Below are 16,473 nucleotides of genomic sequence, written 5' to 3' on the forward strand. Positions count from 1 at the left end.
AGGTAACTGTCTTAGAAATCATCATGCTGAAACACTCACCTTTACACAGTAATTTGTCCTTACTGGATTTTTTTTTTTCTTAACGAAATAAAAAAAATTACCATTAACCAGAAATATGCTTCAACAGCAAAAATTTTTGGGAAGCTTAAAGCAATAAGATACAGACAATTGTAAATATAGCTGTCTGTTTATAATACACTCTTCACTTGCTCATATTTGCTTCACAGCACAAGTTATTCAAAGAGTTATTGTCATTCAGGTATTTGTGTTCTACGTCTCGTACTCTTGCTTGTGCATCTGGCCTAGACAAGGTAAATGGTTTGATCTCTGGTTTTTGCTGTCACATTTTGCATGCGGTGTGTCTTTGAAATTTTCATCAAGTAATTCAGTGTAACCACGATTTTTATTTAAAGTTGTCTTGCTCCAACTGATAGGAGGGAGGAGAGGTTCTTTGATATATGTATACCCAGTGTGAGATTAAGAAACAACGGTTCAAATGTTGGTCTGACTAGTTTATTACAAATCTTAATCAGGGAGATGGGGAAGGGGAGGATGGACGATTTATGGTGATGGGGAAGGGAAAGCAGGTGATAGAAAAAGGCAAGAATTGCGTAAAGCCCTTGACCAGGACTTGCTTGGACTTTGTTCAGCAAACTTTGAGTCAATAGTATAAAAGAATAATCTCTTACAAAAGTGAAATAAATTCTCTTCTGTCAAAGAGTTAGATACATTGTTTTCTGATATTAACAAATGTTATAAGGACTTGGTGGATAAATAAACTCTGAGTTTTGTGTAATTTTGATAGAGATGCTGAACTTCTTGAATAGAACAGTTTTTTTCTGTAGTTATCAGAAAGCAGAGGCTCAGAAACGATCCTACAGCTCTCCATGTGATATCTGTCTTTAATTCATATAATTTCTTCCATGTTAGTAAAGTTTTGATCATCGTGTGGCAACTTGTCCCCCTTTTCCCTTTGGAAAAAAAAAATGAGATACACTAAAATCTTGTTTGTTCTCTCAGGACACTTAAGACAATTATATACCCCATGTCTCATTTGAAAAATTGGACTATTAATTAAATTTAAAACCCATGGGTCAAGTGTATGAGTTTTTAATGACTTGAAAACAAAATGGGCAATAGTCATTCCAATTAGAGTGTGCATTTGAGTCCTCTAAGCAGAACAAAGTTGTGAAATTTCTGGAATTATATTTTGCTGGAAACACGGTGTAATCGTTTGGAGACTGTTGTCTTTGTTGTGTTACTGACTATAAATACTGACTTATTATCAAAGTCAAGTTTTTCTGGAATGTTAATAACAAGAACTCAGCAGTGTCTTAGGGCAGGTACCAACACAGCCCTTGTGCTTCCTCACTTTCTCCCTCCTCTCCTTCAAGTGGTAGTAGTCAGCTATTTGTTTTCCTTTTCTCTTGTATTTCTTTGACTGTCTTGTAGTTTATACCAGGGTGCTGCAAGGGAAAGTACAGGCTGGGACTCCCCATGGCAGGGCTGTGGGAGCTGGAGACCAGCACTGTAATGTTATTGTTGGGACAGATGCTGAAATAAGGTCTGGGCCATGGGAAGGGTGCCTCCCATCCGAGAATGGGGGCATTATTGCTATCAAAGCCTTGATAAGTTATCACATGCTTACTGCATTATATTGGTGAGTTACAAAAACAGTAACAATCCATTAAGATTTTTCTTCTTCCTATTATGTGACATTTAAATCTCTCTGGATTTCAAATGAAGCTTGTTTGTGCCAACTAGCACTGGCCTGAAAGCAACATTTCTGTCTGAGCAGTTTGAAGTAAGCAATGTCTTAATATGTTCATGCTCAGTAAATAAAAAAAAGGCAACTTGAAAATTTGCTGTTGATAACATTAATAACAATAATGGGTATTCACAAAATAGTTAAAAATGTTCTACTGGTTCCTGAAACCTCACAAATAATAACAAAACAACAGGTCCCTAACCTTCCTTTAATAAACAAGTGAAATAAATAAAGTTCACTTCTAGCTCAAGGGGAACATGTGGAGTACAAAAATGATGCACACAAAGACAAAAATGTACAAGACAAAGAAAAGATGATCTGCTTCTGTACAGTGTTTTTTAACATGTCTCAGTACAACTATAACAAAGTTCTTTTCATCAGCACCAGAATTTCCTTGTATCTCTAAAACTAATGAAAACACAATTCAAAGATGACCCTGAGGTCAAAATTTGTTACAGGGTTTTCCTTTCTATAGTGCTATCATATACCTCACACACATTCCCCAGAAGTCAATACTATTTCAGCGTTCCTTTTATACAAGACAAAATAGAGTAAATGTTCACGGTCAGGTGCTTTCTGTAGCTTACGATCAGTTCAAATATGAGCCCAGTAGCTCATAACCAGTTCAAGTTATGTTACTCCTGTGTAGAGCCAGACAAAACATTTTGACAGGTAGTTAATTCATTAGAGAATGTGCTAAGGTCCTTCCAAATTATTCTGAATTCAGGTTTTGCCTGGAAAAAATCCCTCAAAGCATTTCAGAAAAAAAACAAAAACAAAAAACAAACAAACAAACAGAAAAAAGGGAGTAATTCTATTAAAAATATTGAGGCGATTAAGGGGCTCCGTAGGTAATATGGGAGACCTTGGATCATATTCATATCTCAAGAGGAGAATCTCTGAGCATTTTAACATGGAGTTTATTAACCATGATAATGTGGCTCTTTTTTCTCATTTGCATTTTAAATAAAACATGCATTACAATTATTGAAAGACAGTGACCACTCTTCCTAGGTGGGGAACATGAAAGCAGACCATGTTAAAATCCTATTTCAATCTAGTGTGTTGTGACCCTCCTTAAATCTTAAAGACACAAGATCTCCTTTTTCAGATTAGGGATCTGGATATCTTTAGTATCTAGTTACATATTAAATGCAATTAAAAATGAAACAGAAAAAAACTAACATAATCCATCTTTCTGATTCACAAACCAGGTTTTCCTTTCCTATCATTTCAGTGAAGAAACTGTTCTTCAAGAAACAAACAGCAACAACAAAAAACCAAAAAGGAATGTTTGTCCTTAATTCTGTGTGGGTTTCTTTAGTTTAGTTTTGTTTTTGTTCTTTTTTTGAACTATTATTTTATTTCAGGCCAGAAAAAAATATAAAGTCCCAAAGAAGTAAATATTTAAATCAAGCACATATTTTTCTCCTGCAAATATTTTTGTTTCACTCTTGAAATGTATTTCACGTAACAGTGTTGAGTTAGACATACCTCACAAGTTTATTTACCTGAATTTGAGTAAGAAATTCAAGGAATGAGCCTTGACTAGGTAATTCAAAGCACATAGCTCAATCTGAAAGTAATGCTTCCTATTTATTTTCATGGAAACTACAACAGATAGAAAGAATGCAATTACGCAATTTAACAGATAAAATTCTCAGCTACGAAACACTATTTTTCAGTGCAGTCACCACCAGCAGCTGTGCGTTTTTGCCAGCAGTGAACAAGAGCCTGCATTTCACACTTGTAAAGATCTGTAGAGGTGGTCCACTGCTGCTGTCTCCACTGTTGAAATGCACCACTCACTGCTGTGTTGCACTCACATCCACTGTTTGGCCTCCAACAATGTTCAGCAAGTGCCTTTGGGTATCAGTGGGTGCACTACTTTCAGTATGGAGGAATACAGTTTCACTCCTTTGCTTCACACACACTCCCATGTCAGATGCCAACTGTCATGTGGCAGCAAAATATAACAGAATACGGATGGGAAGTTTCACCCTCTTATCACCATCATCTGCCTCTGATGTCATGGACCAACATAATAACCTAGGAAGCATTACTTTCAGAGCAGCTCCCTTAGATTCATTTCTAAATGAATGGTTCAGAAAAGGGAAATTAAGACATCAGAAGTTTTAAACTTTTAATACAGAACCTGATGTAAGTGGGAGTAGGAGATTTCATTCCACTGCGCCACTTGCAGCATTTCTTCCCACTCATTCTTTAAGTAGTATTTCTGATATTACACAAGCATGAAGACCATGATCAGACTTCTGATAAGGTAAATGAGACTGGCAGCACTGGTTTGATGGAGACAAAGGAAGTAGGACATTGCCACTGCTTTCTTCTCTGACCCTGAGCATCCTGGTGCAGAACTCCCTCTGACAGTGCAGCTGTTAGCCCTGATATTCAGCACTCCTGCATGATTGCTCCTTTATCATTCTACGGAAGGCAGCCTGCTCAGTTATTTAAATGCCGCATACCTCTGAGGAACTCTTTCAGAAAAGCCACTAATATATGATTTAAGGGCAAGGAGCACTTCGTGGAATGAGCTCTGCTTCTCAGTGGTCCTAGATACACCCCTTAGCTCATCAGCTTTTTAGCAGACTGTTATGCCTGAGGAAAAGATTCCAGAAACTGCTTCTCTTTTCCCCGCATAACGCCATCATTTTATTACTCTCTGGTCATTTTGGGAAGGAAGAAATTTGGATTTATTTTTGTTCATCACATTCGCTGTACTCCTTCCAAGATGCATCAGAATTTGGCTACTGCAAGGGAAGTGCAAATCCTGTGGCTTTTCAAAATGATGAACTTAAGTCACTAGTAGCAGGTGGTCCTGAACTCCTATTACAGAGACAGTAGATACATATTTTAAAAGATTAAGGGCTGTCTACTTTTGAGCTTCATTCCATCCAAGTTTGCCAAACCTGTGACAAAAAAAGAAGGCAGGTGGGGCAAATCTTTCAAAAACAGAGATTTGTCTCAGACAGATCAGAATTTAATGTCAAATAAAAATTTAATGTTAAGGACTGAGCAGAGAAAAGGCAGAAGTTTTAGTCTTAAACCAAGTTAATCTTTCAGTGCAGCACCAAAAAAAAAAAAACCAACAAAAAACCACAAAACAACAAAATAACAAAGGTTGCCTCAATATTTAAAAGAAGATCTCATATGAGAGATATTTATATTCTATAAAACATCTTTGCTGTAATGTATGTGATATTTATTTGTACTAGTAATTATATGGAGGCCTGTTTGCGTATTTGGTACACAAACTAAAATAAAGGTGTAGCACTAAATTGTATAGTGATATGTAATGCAGTAGAGATTTACTCCTCAAATGAAAAGCAGGAAGTAGTACTTTACAAAACTATATTAGGAAGTGTTCATTATTAGAGTCTACGGAAATATTCAGGTAGCAGTAGAAAAACTTTCTTCAACTGGAGTAATGGAATAGCACAAGTTAGAAGGGTCTTCTGGATATCATCTAGTCTAATCTTCTGCTCAGTACAGGCTCAGCTTCAAGGCATGATCAGGTTGCTTAGGGCTGCAGTCAGGTTTTCTATGAGACATGTGCCAGTCTTCTCTCATCTCTGCTTTTGGATCCAGTTGGATACTGGACTAGTTGAAATTTTAATTTGAACCGATACATCTTTTCTTGTATTCTAATTCAAAGAAGCGTCATATTCATGGTACTCCTAGTGCGGCAGTGCTTTCTTAGGAGCAGAGGTGTAGCATCTGACTTTGCTTTTTTTTTCTATTTAAAAGGCAGCAGAGCAAAGAGAATGTGCAGATTTCTTGCTCTCAGGGGGAAGTCCTATCTGCAAGTCATCATTTTTACATGCATGCTTTGTGACAAGAAGGTAAAAACCTGAAGCATGAACTTGCTTGTCATGGCTGATGTAGTAGGTGGAAAGTGGACTGAGGCAGCGAATGTTTAGAGCCTCTGGCATCTGAGGAAGTTTTCTCTAGTAATTTAATGCAAATCCCATATTCCTGCCTAACGGGAGTATTCTTTCTACTCCCACATTTGAGAGACTGTTTCAAAGCAGTCCTTTGGATAACAACGGTATCCCCTGGCCAGTTACCAGTGAAAGGTAGGAAAATTGCATCTGGACCCCAAGAAGGACAGCATAGCAGTTCTTCTCCTGCAGCAATAACTAGCTGTTGAGCAAAAGGAGAATGAGCCAAAAGGGAAGAATAAAAAATGCTTCTTGATCAAAACCATAGTGGCTTTCCTTCTTTTACAATTGTAAATTCAAATATTCAGGTCATGTTGTTAAGGTTTTGTGTGCAACAGAATGACTAAGTTGTTGTCTCTATGCATCAAGCTGCATTTCACCTTCTTATGACAATCAGATGGCATAAATGACTATAACCCCTATCACATCTCAAGATCACATTCCCCTGAATGCAGCTCCTGGGGAGCATCATTCACTAATTTTTCCAGCATCAATAGTTTATCCTCTCATCAATTTCCCAAATAACAAAATTACATTTTCCAGTTAGCTTTTTCAGGTTAAAAAACAGAAAAGAGTGTTTCCTGTTGCTAGGTGTTGCTGGAGCTAGCTGGAGAGATCTGCTGGTTTTGGTTAAGTGTGAGCTGAACATAACAGAGGTGTGCCCTGTCAGCCGAAAAGGCCAACTGTACCCTGGAGTGCAGCACTGCCACTGGGTGATGGGAGGGGTTGTCCCACTTTGCTCTGCACTGTGCAACCTCACCTCCAGCACTGGGTGCAGGCATGGGTGCCCCAATGTAAGAAGGACATAAAGCTATTGGAGTGTTCAAAGGAAGGCTTTGAAGATGGAGGAGTATCTATGAAGAGCAGTTGAGGTCCCTGGGTTTGCTCAGACCAGAGCAAAGGAGCTGAGAGTAGGCCCCATGGCAGCTTGTGGCAACTCACAGGGAGCAGAGGGACAGCTCTGAGCTCTGCTCTTTGGTGACAGCAACAGTGCCCAAGGAAACAGCGAGGAGCTGCATCAGCAGAGGATCAGGCTGTGTGTTAGGGAAAGGCTCTTCACTGAGAGGACCATCGTGACACCAAACTTGCCAGAGTTCAAGAAACATTTGGACAATGCTTTCATGTATTATTTAATTTTTAGATATTCCATGAGTCTATGATGAGGTGATATGCTGAATTACTGCATACCAACCAAAAAAGCCCTGACATAATATTAAGGTTGGCATGACATTCACTGATATTGTGCATAGAATTTCATATTTAAGATATACTGATAACTATAGGTTAAGAGAAAAATTGGAGCGGGATTAGAGAAAATAAACAACAGAGAATCAATATCTTTTCCTTCCCAGAGGCTGTGGCTTTGACTCAGAAAGGAGAAAATATGTACTGAGGGCATGTAGAATGACTGAACAGATATGTGTGCAGCTCACTTTGGGACATAGCACCTAGCTGGAACTGTATTCCTTTCACAGTGGAGTCCAAGGCTGAGAAATCAATACAAGAAAATGGCTTTTTGTCCATGCTTTCCTCTTCTGTAGAAGACATTCAGACAATCAGAGGTTGCTTTTAGCCTATAAAATGGAGCCCTGAGAAAAGCTTCAAGGAAGAACATGACAAGTCCTGGACACTGGAGACAGCTACAGAAACCTGTATGAATTGCAGCTGGCCTGATGCTTAAATTATAAACACAAAGCTGAACATGTGGTCTCAGACCCAGAGCATACCTAAAACTCTAGCTATCCATGCTGCTGCTTCTGATTGCTCAGGCCAAAGTGCCTACAAAACTTACTTATCACAGCAATAAAAATTTCAAGACCTTTCTAAAAAAAGGCCTTGAGTATACATTCACACGCTGAAAGAACAGACAAGCTATATTAAACATTGAAGAATAACTTTATTTCAAAAAACATGGTTGCATGGTGTCAATAGACTTGGTTTCACATCCTTGACTGGAAATGCTGACTCTCCTATCAGAAATAGGAAGGGTAATAATAGATTAGGGCCTTGGGTGACATTTTATGCTTAAGTGGGATTGAACTCTTCATATCCAGGAAGATACTTAGTGCTTTTTCTGAAGCTGGCATGACTGTAGTAACATTGTCCTAGATTATTATTATTATTTTTAATATGAGAAGGACATGATTACTTATAGCTGAAGTAGCAGAAAGGGTTTTGCTTTATTTCATTTAATGGTAAAAGGGCTAAAATTTGAGTAACATGATTTTAACTGGGGTTAAAATTAGGCTGACTATTCAAGGAAGAATTCATTCCAAGACGTTTTATGGAATAAGTTCTTGAGAGATGGTGGTAGGATCCCCAATAATTGAGTTACCTAAAGTCAAACTCATTCTCTTCCCCTATGCTCAACAACACTGAAAACATCTAGGAAGCAATTTGAAAGCCTTTACATAGTTAATTACCTAGATTTACGTACAGCTAATCTCCATCTTCCAGAGCCATAGAACTGAAAATCATGCAGAGTCTTTTCCATGCTAACTTTCACTCTGCACAACACAAAAGGCTCTTTGTAGGAAGACACTATACAGTACTATATATCCTAAGGCTCTCAGGAGTTACTAAAGTAAAATGTCAACTTTTAAAATTCAAAAGGAGATTTTTCTTAAGGCCACCCCATCCTCATAATAACAGTAATTCAGCAAAACATATTCATTCTCATAAAATAAAGAATACCTTATGGCAGAATTTTCTTACCTTCAAACTCGTTCTAACCTCATTTTTCAAAGAGATCAGAAGAGCCAACTTTCAGCATGCTTTAAAATCACAGGCATTTCCCTCAACTGTAAGTGACATAGATGTCTCCTACTACTGAGGACAGAGCAAAGGGAACGACGTGTTCCTCTATTTGTACAAAACATACTTAGTCTGTGGTTGACACATCTGTCTTCATTTTAAGCAAGGATGTAGCAGTCTTGATAGATTTTCCTTTACCCCAGAGGTATATGTTTTTAACTGAAATTTCACCAGCAGAAGCAAACTGATTAACGAAACAGAACTACCAGAATCCAAAACAGAGGTCTGAATTTGCGCTGCGGCCACTCAGCCTGGGACAGTTTATTTTGGATTCAGAATGGCATAGTACGTATTTTTAAGCTCTGAGCTGAACTAGGAGACCTTTACATGCATAAAGTGTCCCGTAAGTACATTGTTGAATCTTTTCTGAGGAGATCAAATAAATGACTGTTTAGAAGTCAGTCCAGCATAACATGAAAGGTGTAACACTCACTGCTCAGGTTAAGATTGTGATTTATTATCATGCCAGGATATGAGTTTTCTTTGTTATTAAATAGTGTCTTCATCTAATGATAGTTATACACCACATTTTCTTAGCTTTTGCTTTTAAATCATCCTGAACAAGGCATCTCTTCATACCTGAGAACGGAAAAATAGAGTGTATGCCCACCAAAACATGCAGGTCTTTTAGTTTCCTTCTGGTAGCAGTGACTTTAAATGTCCCACTGTTTTGTTATGCTTAAGAAAAATAGACAAGTATAGCATACAAAATAATTAATATCAACTTGAAAATCAAAATAAAAAACAAAACAAAACAAAACAAAAACCACCTTTTCTGCTAATGACTGTTTTCTAAATCCAGCCAGATCAGTGTCTTAGGCAGCACAACTGGAGAGACTGCAGAAATCCCAGATGTATATCCAGTGTTCAATTGCATGGCAATTCCAGTAGCTTCATTAACACAGCTGTGTCAATAATGGGGAAAAAGTCAGAAGTATCTCTTGGCAATGCAATTCTTTTGGAAAATCTTTTAATATTTAGATGAAAATCATATGCTAAGTTTTAAAAATGTGAACAGAAATTTTGAAATGATCCCTCTCTAAAAACACGTTTGAAAAGAGCACAATATCAAAGCTTATGGTATGAAAACATTTCATTTACATTTCTGAATGACCTGTGATGTCAGTTTATCAGTAATTTAAGTGACTTATGCCTTAATGTAGTTTTAACTTCTGAAATTGAATGTAATGCCAGAGGTGGCAAGAGGAGATAAAATCTTGGGTTTGGAAGTAAGCAAACACATTCTCTTTCTCTTTCCAGATTGCTCCAAAATAAGATACATGCCAGAAATGAGAGTAAACTATGTCTGCCTGAATATTTTTCTGAATCTGATTTACTCACTAAATACTATTGGCATGAATAAATAATAAAATATAAATAAAAGTCCACCTATAATTAAAGACTGTAAATTTTGTGTCCAACACAGCATGAATATCCATTCTTTGCTCTATGCCCTTTATAGAAGCATATATCATAGATAGTAGGAGGAATCAATTTCAGACTTGTTTCCAAGTGATTTCCACAGCCTAGAACAGCGGAAGGCAACATCCTGAGATTTTGGCTTCTTTTCAATCTCAATAATTAACTGGATGGCAAGGTCAAGACCTGCAAGTTCTAGGAAGAACTGTGCAAGTTCTTGAGTCCTTTTCCACATAGATTTGTCATGGGTGATCACATCACACTTTTTGAAAATCTGTTCCCTAATGCCCCAGGTAACTGTTCGAGTTTAAGTTATTAGATTCGTTGTCAAGAGGAGCAGTACCATTTGGCTGGTGCTGACCCTTATCTGTGCTTATTTCGATTAAGTGGGCAAAGATGAATCAATGCAATCATTAGACCTTTGGATTTTAGGGAATTTATTGCTTTTATGATTATCTAAGGTCTCTCAAGTATTGGAATGGATAAATTACATCTTGACCTCTAAAACACGTTTTCAACATAAAATCAGAAGCTGCTTCTCTCTTCCGTTAGGGAAGCAAATCTTTCCTCTTTCTCTCAGGTTTAAGAATGAAGTATATATGCCTTAGGAAAGAAAATCAGCGTAAAATATTCTGTGGTACCAAGGAACAGGTACATTGAATTAGACATCCTTTGGTAGACTCTCCCTAGTATCAACTCTAGTCCATGGTCATGGAAATAATTGCAAGGACAGTAAAACCCTGAGATCATGAAATTACAATGTTTGTTGCTGTAGTCCTGTGTGAAAACAAAAAATGACAGCTTTTAGTAAAACACTGTAGATTATGGATCCTAAAACAACTATACAGAAACATTAAAAAAAATAAATAATAAAATTGTGTTGCATTTAAAATGATTATAATAATTGTTCAAGTTATAAACATCATTCATTGTAGATCTTAGTTATTTTTCATTTGCAATGCTGTTCACCATTAACACTAAAATTAGGCTTTCCAAATGCAGTTGAATGATCACTTAATGGCATTGCAATTAAACATATTTAACAACCATTGAAATAGCTTATAAACTTACTTTACTTGCTCATAAATGACAGTAAGTTATGTCACAATATCTCATGTTAAAGCAGAAAGCATTTTAATGGATGATAATGCTATGGTAGGAGACTACAAGGAATAATGGATTTCAATACCTTAATTATAAAAATTTAAATTTTAATGGTATTCCTTGGACATTTTTCATTTATTTATATTGTCCACTGTTTCCAGAAAACAATCTTTTTCAGCTAAAACTTATTTGAACAGAAAATGAATCCCGTTTTATAACTTATTTTACCACTGTCCCACCTGTCACAGTCTTTACAGAAGAAAGAAGTAATAAGTTTTTCTATTTGTTCAGTGTCATTCTACTCTCTTTCCTATTACATTAAGATAATTAATTTTAAAGTAAAATAAAATCCTAAAGAGGACCAAACTGCTGTCCTTTACAACTGAAATTAATTTAAAAAGTAAATATATTTTACCATCCCTACACTCCTCCTACAAGTAGAAATGTAAACAATGAAATTAGGTGTAGGATGAAAACAAGGCAAGAACTTGACCTTTTCATTCCTGTGTTGAAAATATATTGTAAGAAATGGGGAAATAACGCACAGAAAACAGGAATAATTTCATTAGTCGTCTAGAAGCCTGACTAAATCTATATTGGTATGACAGACTGTAATGTATCCCCTTTAAGGGAGATAACAGACTCAGGCTGTTGGTTGCAGAAGATAAAAGGGAAAGCTGTTGATCAACAAGACAGTACTACTGAGTGCTTGCCTAATCTGAGTAATGTACTAAAATACTTCACAGAATGGGGGCTTAAAATGATTGAACAAGAATTCACCAAAGGTAGCTTGTTTGTTTTGTTTGTTTTAAAAGCAGTAATTAATTATCTTTCACTGGAAATACATTGAAAGTTCTTATAACCCCAAATCATGCTTTGTTCAGCACATCAACTAAAAAAAAGTATTCTTGATTTCAGCTGCAGCTCATTTCTCAAATGGTTGTCTCTCTTTGAAGTTCTTGCAGCTGGAGAAGTGGCAGCTCTCTAAAGAGAGAAACAGGATGTTTGAAAACAAATAGCCTTTAAATCTTGCACAGTTTTGCACCTGGGGCAGCAGTATCCACTGTGCAATAAGCAGAAATATAGGGTATTTTTAAAACCAATACAAATAGAGCATTTTCATACTTCAAAGGCAAAAGATGCCATGAGGAATGTGAAGCGTGTCTTAGCTTTGAAGTATTTGATTTCTCTAGGACTTGTTTTAAAGAATTCTCAATGCTAAAAATGAATTTTATATTTTCATCAATTGATGATGTAGCAGAAATGCTAAGTCATGGTCTGAAACAGTCTTTGAGCACCTTGTAGGAAGGCAGGGCAAGCCCAGGGGTGCTCAGGTGCATTGAATGCACTGAGCAATCAGGAGTGGAGCCATGATCCCCCCGCTTCCCAGACCTCATTTAAGCATTGGCAGTGGAGTTAAGGGTATTTTGCTGGAGATTCTTGTGTGCTGGAGGCCTTCTGAAGGTAATCAGTTTATTTCTGTGTCTTCTGCTGTTGTGTATGAGAAAATCCTCACTTGATGCAGCTTAGGACTTTGCTACTCTTCTGCCATTACTGTGGTTTCTCTCACTTTACGGATGGGAAGATTAAACTTCTGAAAACGAGGTTCAGTGTAACTTTGATAGCAACTATGTTCACAAGGTTATTATGGTCACTTTATTCTGTGCTCTGAAATAATATTGCTGTATATGAGTAATATTTGGCTATTCTTTGTACCCACAAGTGCTATGAAACACACATAACTTGTTGATTATGTAAATACTTGGTTTCTGAATCTTAGAAAGCAACTTCTAACAAATCTGCTATTCACTTGATGGTTGAAATTGTTAGGAAGGCGAGCTATGCTATAGCCATGAAGGATTAGTAACTTAAAAGATAGTTCTAAATCAGGGGTTAAATTAGAGCAGTCAGAGGTAGAGCTATTTTTTATTCATGTACTCTTTCATTTGTCCTCTTCTTGAGCTGTTCTTACTGTGAGTGTCCTTGCTGATTAAATGCTGATACTTACCTCTTATTAAAAGATGTAGATGCAACCCAGATTATGTTTTAAATCTTTTACTAACAGGTGAGAAAATAATAATTGTTTTTCCTTTCCAGTAAGAATGGTGGAAGATGTAGCCTTAAAAATCAGGACAAAGAATCATCCAGTGTTCTCAAATAACTCAAATGCTTAAAAGCAGAATATATCATGTTTTATGTATTCTTATCTGAAAAAGCTGTCTATTTTCCTTTCAGAAGGAGCACTAAATAATAGATTCTTAAAGATGCTGAAGAGCAATAGGAATTGAATTATAATGACTGTGTTTGTGTTACAGAAGTCAATGAAACAAACATTTCCCAACTAACATTGTCTCTGCTGTTGTCATGTGCTTGATTTGTGAGGGGTATGGAGGGTTGTCCCCACACGTGAACATCTATATTTCAAGAAGTGAGATCTTTCTTCCTAGTGGGCAAGTGTAAATGTTTTTCCAGTGTTACCTTACTAATGCATATCTGTAGAAGGCTCATTCACTGAATAGACTGATGTTTGAAATTTGTGTATAGTTCAAGATGAAGTTATTTTTCTTTTCCCCTCTGTATTTTCTACATATGACTATGGTTGATACTTTATTATTTATCCATTTTATATTTTCATCTTGCTTTTATTAGCACTAATTTAATTTTATCACTCTCAGATGTAAGTTAAGACAATGTGAAACTTAGAAACACGTAAGTCTTTTATTAACAGACCTACAGAGGCCACAATACAAGCTACTAACATCTTTTAAAGCTGTCCCCATCATTGGGAGAGCTGAGGACTCTGGGTTACAACATTATAGTTATCCTAATGATTATATCTCCCTTTTTAGAGGTCAGCTCTAAACTTGGGTGGTGACAGAATGTCTTGTTGGCAATACTTAAATGTGGTTTACAAGTGCTAAGAATGGGAATGAATTTTATGATAATGCACTTGGTTTTCAAAGGCATTGTGTTCTTAATAGAAGTGATAGTCCCAGGCAAAAACACAAGGGTAATAGGAGGCAGGAAGTACTGGCTCTTCAATATCAGCATTTTCAGTGTAGCTCACAGATTCCTCTGAAGAATGACTCTTACAATTCCAGGACGTTCTGAAGGAGAGTTCTGTGTAAGCAGTATTCATCATTTCTGAATAAATATATATTCTTTACCAAAGTCATCATACACATATATAATGACAGAGTTGATCAACAAGAGTTTGGAATGATATAGAGCAAGCTGAACTGACAATTTCCAGGCTGAGTGTAAAAAAAAATTAACATAAAAACCTGCATGTGTACATTGGCTGGACTAAACATTAGCAGTAAGTAGCCTTACTAAAATGAGGAATGGATAATATACACCTGCCTGGAATGTCATAAATTTATTCGTGTTCTCTTTCAGAGTGCAAATCAGAGTTCTATTACTCTTCATACGCATTAGCTCCAACATATATATTAATGCATATCTGAAGGACAGAACTGGCCTCTCTTCTGGAAGCCAGATGTGTTTCGACAATGGTTGCTGACAGTATTTGCTTCCTTCAAGTTTGGGATTGCAAGTCCATATTTAAGTCCATATTGGTAATCTGGTGGTGACTGTTATGTAAGGCTGGATATTCAAGGCCAAATCAGTTTACAGTAACCTCTTTGTAGCAACACTGTCCAACAGCAAGTAACATCTCAGGATACTATGTGCAACAATACACCTCTGTGTGCTACCATGTATCCTGTGTATGTGCTGGTTCATCTTCAACAGGGTCCCTCACTGAGACATTCTCTGCTCCTTGCATATGAGTTTTGGCGGGCCTTGAGCTGGATCATGGGCTTACGTTTGATAATATCTGTTCCCCAGTTATTGGGGTTTTACAGGTCGATGCTGATTCTTAGGTACTACCTAGCCTTCACTTGAGGCTGTCTAGGTATTGATGAGACCTGTTATCCTGAACAATCATCTCTGCCCAGTTGTGTTCCACAGCAACACTGCTTATTTTTAAGGACGTTGTCACAGATTATATTATGACCAGTCTCAGTTTCTGGATCAGACCAGGCTGCTTGAGGCAGCCCTGTTAATGAACATAGGTTGATCTGAAAGTAATGCCTCCAATTTATTTCTATAGAAAATACAGCAGATGAGAGGAACTCAATAACACTGATGGAGCTCTTCATGAGCTACCACTTTGACTCTGACTTGTAGTGTTGACACTACATTTCATCATCAGTAATGCTGTGATCTGAGAAACTGTCACCTTCAGCCTTGTATTGCTTCAGTAGGTCCTGACAAACTTGTGTATGGTGTACTTTAATTTCCTTTGTAAACATTTATAGGATCAGTTTATATTCAGTGTTACCATCATTTCTAATACACCGAAGCCAATATTTAGCTCTGAAAGTGGTTTCCCTGTCATAATCTGTTGATTTGTGTGCATGAGCTGATTGAAATATTTCATATTGTGATATCTGTATGTGGCAGTGTGGCTTTTCTTTCACACCGCTGTTGTTTCTGTTGAAATGCGCTATGTGCAGCCTCACTGTGCTTACATCTGTTTGGTCTCCATAAATGTTAAGTAAGCACTGATTGATGTCAGCTGGTGCAAATTTTTCTGTGTGGAGAAATTCAATTGAATACCTTTACTTATGCACTTCCATGTCAGATGTCATTTTGTCAAACTGTCCCTCTACTGCCATTTGTCCCACAGCAAGAAAATGTATTGGGGTGTTAGTGAGAAGGTTTAACTTCTACTACCATACACCAGCATCCACCTCTAATGTCATGAGCAAACATAATAAAATTAAATGTTACTTTTTGAGCAGTATGTTGACTCTAGGAACTTATTCCCTTTGCCACAATAACATCCGTTCTCTACTAAAATATGTAACAGTGGTTGCTTTTATTTTGAAGCAGTGAGGCTTTTCTTGCTGAATAGCACAAAGTTAGTGTCATTTACTGCAAGGCCACTGCTGCTCTACAATACAGCAGTGGGTTATGGGTAATGTGCAATTTCTTATTAGTAACAAGACAACAGAGGTCGTTGATGAGCCTCAGTGATAGCAAATAAATTCTCATGCTTTGCTTTACCCTCTCTCTCTGTATTCTTACTGTAACTTTTTCTCAAATAATAATTTTGCTAGATATTTTGACTGACTGCGTGTTTGCTCCTTAAGTCAAGAGCCTTGAGAATGGATGATACGGGCAGTCATAAATTTTTAAACACAACAAAAAAACAAATAGCTCTGAGTTATGATCAGTTTTCTGAGCTGTCTGCGCAAACTTTCCACAGCATAAGAGTGTATGCACTGTTTATCTTTATTTATTTTAAATAGATTTATTGTATGCCGTCCTTGTGAGAATGGCTTCCATATATTTACCATTCTGCATGCTATCCACCAAAATACTTTCGTAATAGATGGTTGT

The sequence above is a fragment of the Coturnix japonica genome, chromosome 3, assembly GCF_054131305.1.
Source record: "Coturnix japonica strain WE chromosome 3, WE-NBRP24, whole genome shotgun sequence".
Taxonomy (NCBI): domain Eukaryota; kingdom Metazoa; phylum Chordata; class Aves; order Galliformes; family Phasianidae; genus Coturnix; species Coturnix japonica.